Here is a 14,195-nt window from a genome sequence, read left to right as displayed (position 1 = left end):
GTGAGACACTCTTCCTTTGGGCCCCAGGAAACATCAGGTTTATAGACTTTCAAATTTCAATATCCAGTGAGAGAAACATTCCCTTTTCCCAGTATCTCATAGGGTTGTCATGAGGAATAAAAAGTCAAATGCATCAAAAATACTTAGAGCAGAGACTGTTATAAGTATATATCTGCTATTATTGTAACTCCAGAAAAAAATTCTGGGCAGCCTCAATGGTGCTGATCTGGCTGGGACTGTATGTATCCATCCACATACCTATAGTTCTGCTATTAGATTTCAGCTTGATTGCTGAGGAGTATAATCAAGCACCCCAAAACCTTGTGAAATGAGAGAAAGGAAAAATAGGAAATCAAAGTTATGTAATTTTAAAAAGAGGATGAATGGGAGTTGTGCAAAAAGAAAATATGTATCTTACAACTCCAATATGGAGAGGAAAATAATTGTGTCATGTGTGAAGTTCTACCAAACAGGCCCCCAATACAGGAGAAACTTATTTTCTATATGAAATATTGACATAAATAGTAAATGTGTATAGGTATCCATTAACAATACCAGCTTTTTAAAATTATTTTATTGTTGTTCAAGTACAGTTGTCTGTATTTTTTCCCCATCCCAGCCCCCTACTCCCTCCAAAGCCACCTCCCTCCCTTGCTTCCATCTCCCTCCTTGGTTAGCAATACCAGTTTTTGCAGCAGCATTGTACTATCATTCTCAACATTCCACTTTAAGAAAATTGTCATTATATTTGCAGGTAATGAGAATTCAGGGGATTCCATTACCTTTTGGCGGCCAAAATGAGGTATGTATTGCTTCACCATGTTAAATATGGAAGGAGCTAAAGACTGGGTCCTGATCTTTTCTGCATAATGTGGAGATACACATTTCTTTAACACATGGACTGGTATTTGGGGACTATATGTAATGGTAACAACATCAGAACACACATTTTATAGATCTGTTAGGTGCACAGTTATGTTATAATTCCACAGTGATTTAGGAAACAGAAGCAAAAACTTCCCTAATGGTGGAACTATATTCTTTCCAACATAAACTGTCTTCTCTAGATACTGAAAAATTACTTTTTGACATATTTTTTAATAAAGTTGGTATACAGTTGTCTCCATTTTCCCACCACCACTTACCCCCACCCTACCTACTCCAAATTACTTTTACTTTTATGAAGCAAAGAATTGACAGCCGAGTGGACAGATTGATTTTGAATCTAACATTAATGTGGCCAGAAAAAAAAAGGGAAGACTTCCTTGTGTCTATTTGGAGTATGGTTTAAACAGTTAAGTGACTGTCTTTGTGTCATCGTAAGACATGATTGGCTATTTGTAAGTCTTGAATAATATTAGCAGAGTTTTATCTGAATTATTTTAACTGTTAAATTTATATGTCACCTTTTTTATTGTCAAGACTGCTTCCAAATTTGAACTTAGCTGTTTTGATTTCATTAAAATGAAAATATTACTAAGCACACACTTGATAATACAAATGTTTGGTTGATGTTAAGATATAAGTTGTAAAAAAATGAAAGCATTGTTAGTTTTGACCAGTATAGCACCCTGTCATAGACACTGATTTCTACTTCAAGTAGCATTAGAAAAATAAAAGTTTATTATTTTATCCTTTCCTATAAACACAAATTGTGGTAAAAATATACTTGCATATAAGGGAAATACATTAAATTACGGATTCTGTTTGATTGGGAATTTAATTGAAATGTGATTTCCTTTTTTGTATGTTCTAAATTATTTTCAAGTATACAACCTGCTATCCTAAACATATACTAATGCTCTCCAAATGCAAGTCAAACCTGTTTGAAATCATTGAAATAAAATTTTTACCATTAACTCCTAACAAGTCTAACACATGGACACTCAGAATAAAACATTTTTATTAACAATTTGTAAAGCCCTTCTATCTGCTGGTTTTAGTCCGAATAACAGCTTTTATGTCTATAGTTCTTTATAGACTATAAAACACTGTTATATGTGTATTTTCTACAGCACCTGTGTCACTTCTGTGAGATTAAGAAAGTATTTGAAGGGGTATTTTGCAGGCCCCGTATTCCACAGTACAGATTGCTGCCAGGCACGCACTCATGCTTAAAAGGATCCATGTGTCTGCCGACACATCCACCACGCTGTCAGTCAGTGACATGAGACTGGAATCAACCATCAATTAATACACCCCTAAGATATTCTATTATTTCAATCATGCAGTTCAGTTTTCAGTGTTGAATATTGAAAACTTATGAGTTTTTTCTAATTAGGATGACTGAATAAAAGCAGTAAAATTTATGTAGAAATTATTCATGAGGGAACACTGTTTTTCAAAACTCATTCATATGTCTGTTAAGCAAGCATTCATCGATGTGACTATGATCTTCATATCACCCTATTAGTGACTAGCGCAGTTTACATGTAAACTATCGTTTTCACATACTTAAGTAAACATTTTCAACAATTTTGATTATTTGGTTCTGCTTGGATACTTAAATTTAAGGAAATGCATGTGCATTTCCTCCATGGCACAGAGAAGGAAGAGCCTGCTTGTATTCGGCTGCACAGGCACTGCCAGTTTTCTCTTTTATCCCTCATTAATAAAATAAAATATATCCATAGATAAACATACAACAATAATCTTTGATTCTTATTCAAATTGCAACATTAAAATGAATAGAAAAGAGAAAAATCTTGCAAACTCAACTCATCTGCCATTAATAAACCCCATCTGCCATTTTATGGCACATACACAAACCTCTATAGGAAGATGCCAAGACAATTTAGAATTTCCTTCTACAAAAGCCTGAGCCAGAACTAATTTCATTCAAAGGATAAATGAGCAAAGTATTCCTTTGCCAACTGACAAAACGTAATGATTCATGATTAATGGATGCTTGTTTTTTTCTTCGAAGACCTTCTCTTCCAGCATGGCAATACTGTAATGAGTGCAGGAGGAGAACCTGAAACTTTCAGTGTGAGGGCACCAAATCTGATCTATACTTTATGCTTTGGATTGGCTCATTATTAGCAAAAAGAATGATTGATGATAGAAAATGCTGTCTTTTGAACCTCATATGGCATATGCTAAAAATATTTTTTAAAACTTTTGTCTGCCCTAGATGAGACAATATTAAGTTTTCTTAGGAAACAAGCTTCTGCTGTTAAAATGCTTTTTTTTCTGATGAGCAAATCTAATAGCTTAAAATATCATTAAGAGTTGTTGAGTCAATCTATCATGACTTTTTTTTAATTATAAAATTGGAATCACTCTGATAGAATTAGCTCTTTTTAACAGTATTAGCTGTAGTGTAAAATTGTAGCTTTTATATGTTAAATAATTTAAAACAGCAGTAACACTCATAACAGAAAATAAGAAAGTGTTTGTTTTAATCTCTAATAATTAAGATAAAATAAATATGATTAAAGAAATTACTTAGCACCCATTTCTTTACCATCCTTTTTGTCAATGATAGTAATGCTCACAGTGTGTGACACTGTTTTCCAAAACTATCAGAACAAGAGGGTAAATCTCATTGGCTTTCTATGTGGACTCTGGGCAACCATTAAATGACATAATACACTTCTGCCAGCGTATGGTCAGCATAAGTTATAGTTATCTTGCTGCTAAGTAATGGAGAGGTTTTGTAAACATGAGCCAAATGAAAATGTGAAAATGTGTTGATCACATAGTGAAAGGATTATGAAAGGAGGATTCATCCGCTGACTAAATGTCATATTATTAAGCAGTGAACACAATCTGATGATTAAAAGCTAATGAAATGGCCACATTTTAAGATAGTTTATGAACCACAATTATAAGAGACATAGAGAAACTATACTGGTCAATAAAACTCTTGCCTGAATAACTTTTTTGCTTATAAAATTCACATGAATACAGGTTTCTCCCAATATCCAAAAGTAGAGATTCCTATGAAACATTTTGTAAGCCAAAATGGTGTAAAGTGAAGAAGCAATTTCCATTCATTTATACAGAAAAGTCTATGAGCACTCCCAGAACCAAAATTCAACACTTGCACAATGTGTTTATTTCATTCACTATGATCAAAATGCTTAATTACATCATTTTACACGGAAAGTCAAACCCTTACAAACTGTCTTAAGCTTTTCTTATGCCTTAGGACACATCTTGCTAACGGATGTACAACATAAGTTGAGATAAAGCACAGATGTTCACAGATAATTCAAAGCTGGGGCAGTTTGATGTTGAGATGCTGAGCACAGTCCTAGGGGAAGGAGTTTGATGCGGCTCCTCTCACTGCTCTGGGTGCCCTTGCCTTTAAAATGGCTCACTACCAAACAACCACTGAATGTTATTTTTACTTTGTTACTCTCCTTTTTTTTTGTAAAAGCAAAACTTTTCTTTAAATTTCTTTTTTTAAATATTTTATTTGTTTACTTTTAGCCAGAGGACGAGGGAGAGAGAAAGAAAGGGAGAGAAACATCAATGTGGTATTACCTCTTGCATGCATCCCAGCAAAGACCTGGCCCACAACCCAGGCATGTGCCCTGACAGGAAATCAAACCAGTGACCCTTTGGTTTGCAGGACAGTGTTCAATCCACTGAACCATACCAGCCCAGGCTCCCTCATACCATTTCTATGTGCTGTAAATATTCATTGTTAGCTATCCTATAACCACCAATGTAAAAGATGTGCTTATTTGTTTTACTTTAAAAAAATTTATTTATTTTTAGACAGAGGGGAAAGAAAGGAGAAAGATAGGGGGAAGAACATTAATGTGTGGTTGTTGCTTTTTGCACACCCCTACTGGACACCAGTCATGCAGCCCAGGCATGTGCCCTGACTGGGAATCAAACCAGTGACCCTTTGGTTTGCAGCCTGTGCTCAGTCCACTGAACTTTACCGGCCAGGGCTATTTGATTTGCTTTTTATCTTATTTCAGAGTTTTCCAACCTTTTCTTACTCCTTCCACCCTAATCTATCACCAAAGGATTACAGGTAATCAGTTTATATATCTTCCCCTTTGATTCTGAGGCATAAAATAAGTGGTAAAACTGCCATCTTTCAATGCATTTTCTCATTCTATTGGGGTTTTGTTTCCCAGCAATTGTCATCAGTTTGTCTCAAATAAACTCATTAAAACTCTCTACAGTTTTCGATGTTTCTTACATTGACATTATTTTATCATTATCATCATCATCATGATAACTACAGAGTTAACAGGAACAAGTCACAGGATTTTCAATACAAATGACAATGGAATGGATGGATAATCTCATAAGGTATTCAGTGGCAATACAGAAGTGGTTATGCACACCTCACAGGTCTAGAGAGAAATGCTGGGATGAAGGCTAATATGTGCCTCAGTAAAAGAGAACAGTAGTGTCTGCTTTTTAGGTTCTTATATGGATAAAATATCATGTATAAAAGGTCCCTGGGGCAGTGTTTGACTCATAGTAAAAGTGTTTGACTCAAGGAGAGAGTCAATCCTTTTGTTTCTCAAAAAATTTAACAGTAATATTCATTAATATTTTTCACCTGAACATAGGCATGTATGTTATGTTTTTGTTTAAAGTAAGTGACCTGACAACTTAGTTTAGTATATTTTGAAAATTTAAGATAGTTTTTAGAAAAATAATAGAACATACTCAAATATTCATGTTAAAATTCATATTGGAAAATTATGATGAAATATTTGCATTGATATGTTATCACTAATAATTATTATGTTGATATCATGATGTATATTATGATATGCTTTTTTAAAATTTATGCTAAAATGGACACTACTTGGAAGTCAATAATTATGCTAATTCTGACACAATTTGATTCTTGGTAGTTACTGGAATTTGAGACAAGAAGTAGACAAGGTCTCAACACTTTTTAAATTATAATAAACAAAAAATTGAAGTATAAAAAATCATGTTAAAACCTAATGTTTCTTAAAGTCTTTTGTGTGTGTGTGTGTTTGCTGTTGTTTATTCTTAATGTCTAAAAAGGAAAGAAATTATTTTGCAATCTAGTAATGCAGAGTGCTTCATGGAGCACATAGGTTGAACATAAAGAAATTTTTGTGCCTGTGTAGATGTGTGAATAAAACAGTACAAAAAAATTATTTTTCTTTTTCTTTCTGTTCCCTCACTTCCTTCCCGGAATGCTCACAAAAAAAGGGTTTAACTTTGGTTTAGCCATTCTGACATTCTTCTATTTTCCCCAACACATAAAATATATAAACTGCCTTAAGCTGGTAGTTGAAGCAAATGAATTTTAATTATTCTATTTCATTTTTTTTACATTTTCAACTACTTACCTAACCATGATGGCAGGGAATATATCCACTGTACATATAAGAGGACAGAAATAAAAGGAATAACTTTGATCTGATCGTTAAATTTTAAATATCCAGATTCTCAAGACCTATAATTAATTCCATTTAGTTCATGATGCACATGAATTAAGTCAGTACTTCAGTCCTGGTTGTATTTGTTGGGTGAGAATCTATGGATGAAAGACACTGTATATCATATTAATTCACAAAATTTCAGGGAGTTAATTCCATTTTTCCAACTTTAAGTAGGAGAAACATTGACTATGGTGCCCAGTAAACAATTTTTTCCCTTTCAGAGTGGGCTCTGGTATTTTATTTTCCGTATTTTTTACAATAAATATACATTGAGCATGTTAGTATAATGTTGTTGACTCAACTTAATATTGACTCATCTTTTAAATTATTTCTATGTATTTACTGGTAAATATACTTTCTTTTTCCTTCATTGGAGTAGCTAAAGGCAAAGAGGGCAATCTGATACCCTAATGTTGCATTTGAAGGTGTCGTGTCCTTTAGTTGGTCGGAGAGTTGGTTGGTTAGTTGGTTTGTGTGGTGTTACACTGTGCTAGAGGAGAAAAGCATCCACGGTTTTGCCCCAGAATTTCAGATTAAATAATTAATGACAAAATCCTCTCCTTAAAACCTTTTTACCATCAGAAAATGCTTCCAAAATGTGTTCCTAAATAAAGCCTCTCCAGCGGCACTTCTTTCCCACAGACATCAAAAATATACAAAACTCTTCTGTATAAGAGCATCTTGGTTTGGGCCTAATGCATTCTGAAAAAGAAGGATGGAGATTAAGAAGAAAAGCCTTGATGCAAAAAGGGTGGGGGCATCTACCCGTTTAGCAAAACCCACAAGGCCCTGACACATAGCCTCTTGCCTTTTCTCTACACTATATCCTTTTTACCTCTGTGATTTCCATCAGAAACCCCTCCCCCCTTCTGAGGATGTCTCTTTTGTTCACATGCGTGGTTGATCACATAACTGAGATTTAGGCTGAAGCTAAGTGACAGTGCAACCGAGGACGGATTTTTCATCTTACATTTTCCACCCTCTGTTGCCAGGTCTTTGATATTTGGAGACTTGGTCAGAAAAAGGAATTGCTTTTCAATATTTACTTTATTTTCTTCCTCAGTCTTTCAGACCAAAGGAGGAAATATTAAGCATGGGGGAGAAATAACTTGTGGATATGAAGTAAAACCACAATAAGTGAAAATAAATTTAATTTGTATAAAGCTTCATAAAGATTTTATGCTACTTCTTAATCCTTCAACAGCTGCTGAGTTAAGTACTGGTTTGTTCTCAATGTATCACATGGCAGGATACTTATACTAACTCTAAAATATACAAATTAAGCCTCTTTGAAGAACTAACAAGTACTCCAGGGGCACCTGATGGAGCCACCAATTTAATAAACAATATGCTCATTATCAACAATACACAGGGTTTTTGTTTGTTTACTTCAACAAAATTCCTTCATTAAAAGCACTTAGGTGAATTTAGAATCTGAAAAAAAGTGCTTTTTGAGAAACCCTAAAGGGAGACATTAACTTTTTCTTTTTTGTATTTTTAAAACTGAGCTTGGATTGAAAGAACAAACACGTACAAAGCAGGTGATCAAAGAATGGCATGAAGAGTGCTGAACACTTGCTTTTCTTCACTCACTAGTCCATTCAGTAAGCAGATATGGGTGCAGTATGCACAGAATGCCAGATATTGTGTTAAGATGCTGAGCAAGGCACATAGTTATTTATTCTTGTAAAAGCACTTCCTTGGACATTCTATTGTTTGAGAGTAATAATACTTTTTGTGGTGAAGCAGATGATACCAATCACCATTTCCTTTCTCCATGCAGTCTGGGGAAAGGGTGTGTCTACATGTTGTTCAGTCAGATGACAGTGAAGTTTAGGCTAGAAATTTCATCCAGTGCTATTTTCATTTACTTGGTAATCTTGAGACATTAGAATTTTGCCCTTATGATTATTTAAGTGTTCAAAGCCATCATCAAAGAAATTATTTTGTTAAAAAAATGTAAAGTCCTGAAGATTAGTTAAACAGCAGAGCCGTGAATAAGTCAACGAATGATCAAAAAACAATGAAGTACCCTGCCTTTTCAACATTTGGTTAATATTTGTCATGATTTTAATATTTATTACAATGTGTGTTTTCTCCTAATTCCAAAATACAAGCTCCAGAATGTGAAGGCTATTTATACAGTGTTCAGTGGTATATATCTATTTCCTAGAATAATACCTGGGACTTAGAAAACACCAAATAAATATTTATTGAATAAGAGTTAAGTGCAACCCATTGATGAGCTTTGGTGCAGGTGGTAGGTCATGTTGGGTGTTAGCAGTTTTATTCTTTCAAGGGATCACAGATTTGAACTGGGAACACTAATTCTTTTTCCACTCCAGTTAACCGTAGTAAAAGTACCACTGTGTTCTATAATGATAGTTTAATAAAATCAAACTGGTTTTATATATCCTCCTTAAATATCTCCTTTAATACCTAAACAGATAGAAGCACAACTCTAAGCACAATGACTAAGACAACTTCATATCCTTATTTTAGGATATGTTGGTATAGTCCTCCTAGTCAATTCCACTATTTATACAAATAAAAACACTGTGTAGTTAATCTCTTTCTTCACTTTTGCCCATTCTCTGGACAGCTGATTCAGAGAGAGAAATGATTATAGGTAAAGTCAGGTGAGAAGAAGCAAAGAATGAGGAAAAAATTCCCACTTTTAATATTAGCTCTTAAATAAGCTTTACACCAAACTTTAGAAGAGGGTACCGTGAAGATCAACAGGTTTAATTTGCATTAGTATTGTGTTTGTGTGTATATCTATAGATATTCCTTATACATCTCATCTATCCATTTTGGAATGTTGTTTATGCCTTAAGCTATCAGAGGGGGTATTTTAATTTACTTAGCTTTCTTTAAAAAAAAGCACATTCCATTTGGTAAACAAAAAGTGAAAATTTAAAGCAAATGTAACTAGGACAGTTTAGCCAGGAAAATCTAAAAACATACCAAAAAGCTATCACTTACTTTTCATTCTCTTCTCCGCTTCCATTTTTGTGGCCATTTATTTTCTTTTGCATAATGTGTCTTATGATTGAATAGGTTATGTTATCATAGAGGCCTTACTCTTTAATCCCCAGGCTTAGAAACTTATTTAACTCTTTAAACAGAGGGTTTATAAATTTGTATTTTTTAAAAGATTTTCTTTACTTATTCTTAGAGAGAGGTAAAGGAGGAAGAAAGGAGGGAAATACCAAAGTGTGGTCACCTCTTATGTGCCCCCTACTGGGGACCTGGCCTGCATGCAACCCAGGCATGTGCCCTGACTGGGAATAGAACTGGCGACCCTTTGAATCACAGGCCAGCACTTAGTCCACTGAGCCACACCAGCCAGGGCTAAATTTGTTATAAGGTTTCTAGATTGTTCCCTTTTGAAAATCAGAAATACATACATATTTCATCACTCTTTTACACATGTTTAAATAAGTTAATTATACCTATAAATTCATGTTTTGTGTTTAGTCTATTTGTTATTTTTTTCTTTGCTTTTGGTGCTGCATGATTATAATGGTCCCTACTCCATCAGGTTTTCTTCATTTTCAGTATCCATATTTTTAAAGGGGTTTATACTGTGCTACTAACCCTAAGTGTATACCCTGACATTTCCAAGTTACGACTTGCTGAACAGAGGGTATCTCCTTTAAAGGATACCTGATGTTCAGAATTTTAATGGAGGAACTATCTAAAAAAATTCTGTAGAGGAAAAGCAGTTATATAAATATGCAGTTTTGGACTAAAATTATTCGCTTATGTCTTTAAATATGGTGAGGGCAAAAAAACAAGTTTCTAAGGGACCAAAAAAAATACAATATCTATGAAGAAGATTTAAATAGAATCATTGTCTTTACTATTCTCAAATTCAAACAACTATTTCAGGACATTTTCAGGTTGCTTTTTATCACAGTGGAAAAAAATAGTGGTTAGAAATATATATGTACGCTTCAAATCCTAAATTCAAAATATGAATTTGGGCTTCTTTTTTTTTCTTCCTTTTTTCTTCCCTCCCTCCCTTTCTCCCTCCCTCCTTCCATCTTTCCATTACTGTCACATCACCACCTATTCAAAGACACTTCTTCAACTAGATAGTCTTCTGTTCTAGAAGTTGAGGGAAATATAACTAAATAAGCCAATTAAGTTCACTGCTATAATGGAGATGAACAATTTTTTTCAGTCAAATATAGGCAATAATGTTTATTTGATATAATTATTTTTTGTGATAAAGTAAGTGTGATATTTCAAAGGATTTAGCTAAAAATATATGATCTAGAATAAGGCCTGAAGGAGTACTAGTAGTTCCTTCCTAGTAAATTTGCTTTCTATTTTTCAGTTGATCTCTTTTCAGAGCTACTAATATTCCCTATTCTTAATTTCCTTTCCAATCCTAGAAACCAGATGAATCCTTGACTACTCTCTGGTTTACACCAATGGGCCAGTTGAAACAAGTCTCTTTATAATTCTCAGTTCTCAGATCTACTGAGAATGGCTGACTTACTACATGAATGAAATATGGTTGGATCCCTTCCCTGTTTAGTTCTCAGGCTTTACAATGCTCAGCAGGCAGTAGTCAATTTAGTAAGGTCTTATCCATCACAACTGAAAAGATACCAGGCATTTACTTGATGAATGGAAGATAAATCATGAGAGGGTTATCCATTCAGGCAAAGCTGAATGACACTGACAGAACCCTGCGTGAAAGCTCATTTTGTGTTTGCCTGTACAATATCTCATTTGTTGTGAGCTTCACTTGCCAATGATATCGGTGGCTTCCTCTGTATGAAGCCTTCCCCCTTTATTCCTTCAACAAGTCACCCAGTTGGTAAAATGAAAGAAATACCGAGGAGACAAGATGCTATTGTGATCTGAAAATTCAAGTTCAAATATATATTTTGTCTTTGTTCTCTGCTACAACCAAATCTAAGTGCACAATTTTTGTTTTGTGAACAGATGAAATCACTCCAAGAGATGGGACTTACAGTGTTAATGGGATCCAAGGCATTACTCCATGTTCACCTGAAAATTGTCACTAAAATGTACTTGATAATCATGCTATTCTATTTGAAATGTAAGTAATACACTTCTTTATTTTTTAAGGTTCTCAGAAACCTAACACTAATTTTGGGAAATAAAACATTTTGAACATTTTGAGAAAAGGCACTATAACTTTCATGTAAAATATTAAAATAAAATAAATGAAGTTATTCTGTGTGTTCTCTCACATTTTCATTGCAGTCTATTAAAGATTGAAAATTAGTGGACTACTCCATACTATATGAAAGTCACATTAAAAATCAAGTTAGTTTTTTACATGGACCATATTACTTGGTACATAAATATTTCCACATTATGATATAGGAATTTATAGAGACCGCTCAAAATATTTGTCAGTTATTGAAGCCAAAATCAATGTAAGCCTGTTATTTTGTATTCAGATACTAGTCAAAAGATTTGAAATGATTTAAAATAGTCAATTATTAGTGACTTGCCCAAAATGACTGATAATGTGGGTGGGAAATTTGAGTCATAAAAGATTTTAACTATTTTCTCCAAGATGGTGTTGGTTAATTGGTAAAATACTCTTTAGAGTATTACATAGAAAAATTACATAGTCCATTGTTGCTATTTTTATATTAATCATTTGTCACAGTGCCAGAAATACAAAGGGAAATATACAAAGAATATATCATTCTAGGGTAAATTTTGATAGGATGAATTTTTAAGATTAGCTTTAAGATTTCTATTATTTCATTAGTGAGTGAGAATTTTCTTAAAAGTCAAATATTCAAATTGACACTACACTTTTCATATTACTTATATCTTTTAAAATATGATTCTCAACTATTATGGAATTACATTTATTATCTTCATAGTTATATGTTTAATGTAGGCTCTGGTAAACAAACCCAAGTATTACAAATCTGTAATACTTAAAATATAAAGCCATTTCAAATGAATTTAGGGAAAAGGGGGAAGATTAAAAGACTTTTTAAAATTCTATAACCTTATTTTAAAATAATTTAACAATTAATTCCAATTTATAAAGAATGAATATAAGCCTTTTTTACATTTTTTATTATTTTAATTTTTCAGTTATAGCTTACAGTCAATATTATTTTGTATTAGTTTCAGGTATACAGCATAGTGGTTAGACAATCATAAAATTTACAAAGTGTTCCCCCTGATATTTCCAGTACACAATTGGTACCAAACAAAGACTTTTAAAAGTATCATCACAATGTTGAGAATTTTTATTTATATGCTAACATGTTGAACACAGGAGGTGAAAAATGTCAGCCTCTTACTTGGATGAAATAACAAGAAATCAAGAATTATGTCAAAGTATCCATTAAAATAAAGCTAATATCTGTTACAGGATGCCTGTAGTATTTTCTCTATGGAAACTTTAAGGCTAATCAAGCTATCCTTCTCATACCTTGCTACTTCCCATAGTCATAAATTATAGGTTTTTATAAATTTCATTATGATCTTATATGTTGTATTGATCTGTATATTATTGTAAGAAATGTCATATCCTTATGGAAAGACATTTTCATATGTGTGGAAAGACTACCTGAAGAAAACTGATTTTTAAAGACATATATAGCACAATATTTATCTGCATTTATATTTCCAGTGCAGTCATAATTAAAATCTAAGGAATATTTGTTTTATTTTCTGATTTGTAAGATGCTAACTTGGAAATAAATCCCTCAATGCAATAAATTATTTCCATTATTGAAATGACCAGCTTATTTAAAGTATATAATGATTTTTGCCACAAAAGGCAACCTATTTTTACTTAAATAAAAACAGTCAAGAAATATTTTTCTCTTTTAAACCTATTCTATTGATTTTATCATTATATTTCTGTTCTTGTGGCTCACTTAAAAATACTTGGTATTTCTCTCTCTATTCCTATGTATTCAATTATTTTGATGTTAACTTATCATTAGTAGTGGAAAGAAATTTGTTATATACTATTGGGAATTACACAATTCAAATATGCAAGTATTGTAATAAAGTATAGGCTTTTTAGTATAAGGGACAATAAAGTTTCAGAGGCACTGCCTGCAGGTAAGATGTAATTGTCTTAATAGAAGTGACATTTGAATGTTACTAAGTAGAAGTTCAAAGAGGAAGAGGAAGCTGCAAGTAGAACAAAATTGTCAGATTTTGAACACATTTATATTCTGGACAATATTTTGGAATAGCAGTTCCCTTTTGTAAGAATGTTGGGTGTGTGTAGAAGAAAAGAATAAATTTGGAAAGGCTGTGTAGATTTTGGGTAGCTTTGACTACTTGCTTGAGGAATGCAAGCATCTTTCAGAAGACAACAGAGAGATGAGAATATGTCAGCCTGAGTAGGACATAATTGAATATGAGCATAATATGACAGGCTAAACAGAGTGGAACGTTCAGGTAAACATTGGAGAAAGGCAAAGGAGATTTAGAGGCTGCAGCAGTGATCAGACAAAAGGAAGCAAAAGAGAATTGAAGCAACCAACACAAGAGCTATGAGAGGGAGAATCTACAAAGATCAGCCTTATGTAATAGACAGAGAGAGAAAAATGAAGTTGTCCAAGGGAGCAGCACTTTTACAACTGGACAAAATGCTAGCACACAGTGTATAGAATTAAGCAATGAAGAATGCCATTTCAGAATCATAAAATACAACCTTAAGTCCATACTAACTCAAACATCTCTCAACACTGCCACATACCCACTATAATTAGGCTACAGAAAAAAAAATTATTAGAAACATTCAAATGGTGCAATGAACCA

The sequence above is a fragment of the Phyllostomus hastatus genome, unplaced genomic scaffold (genome assembly GCF_019186645.2).
Source record: "Phyllostomus hastatus isolate PE091 unplaced genomic scaffold, TTU_PhHast_1.1 phas_contig_86, whole genome shotgun sequence".
Taxonomy (NCBI): Eukaryota; Metazoa; Chordata; class Mammalia; order Chiroptera; family Phyllostomidae; genus Phyllostomus; species Phyllostomus hastatus.
This window is presented reverse-complemented; position numbering follows the sequence as displayed.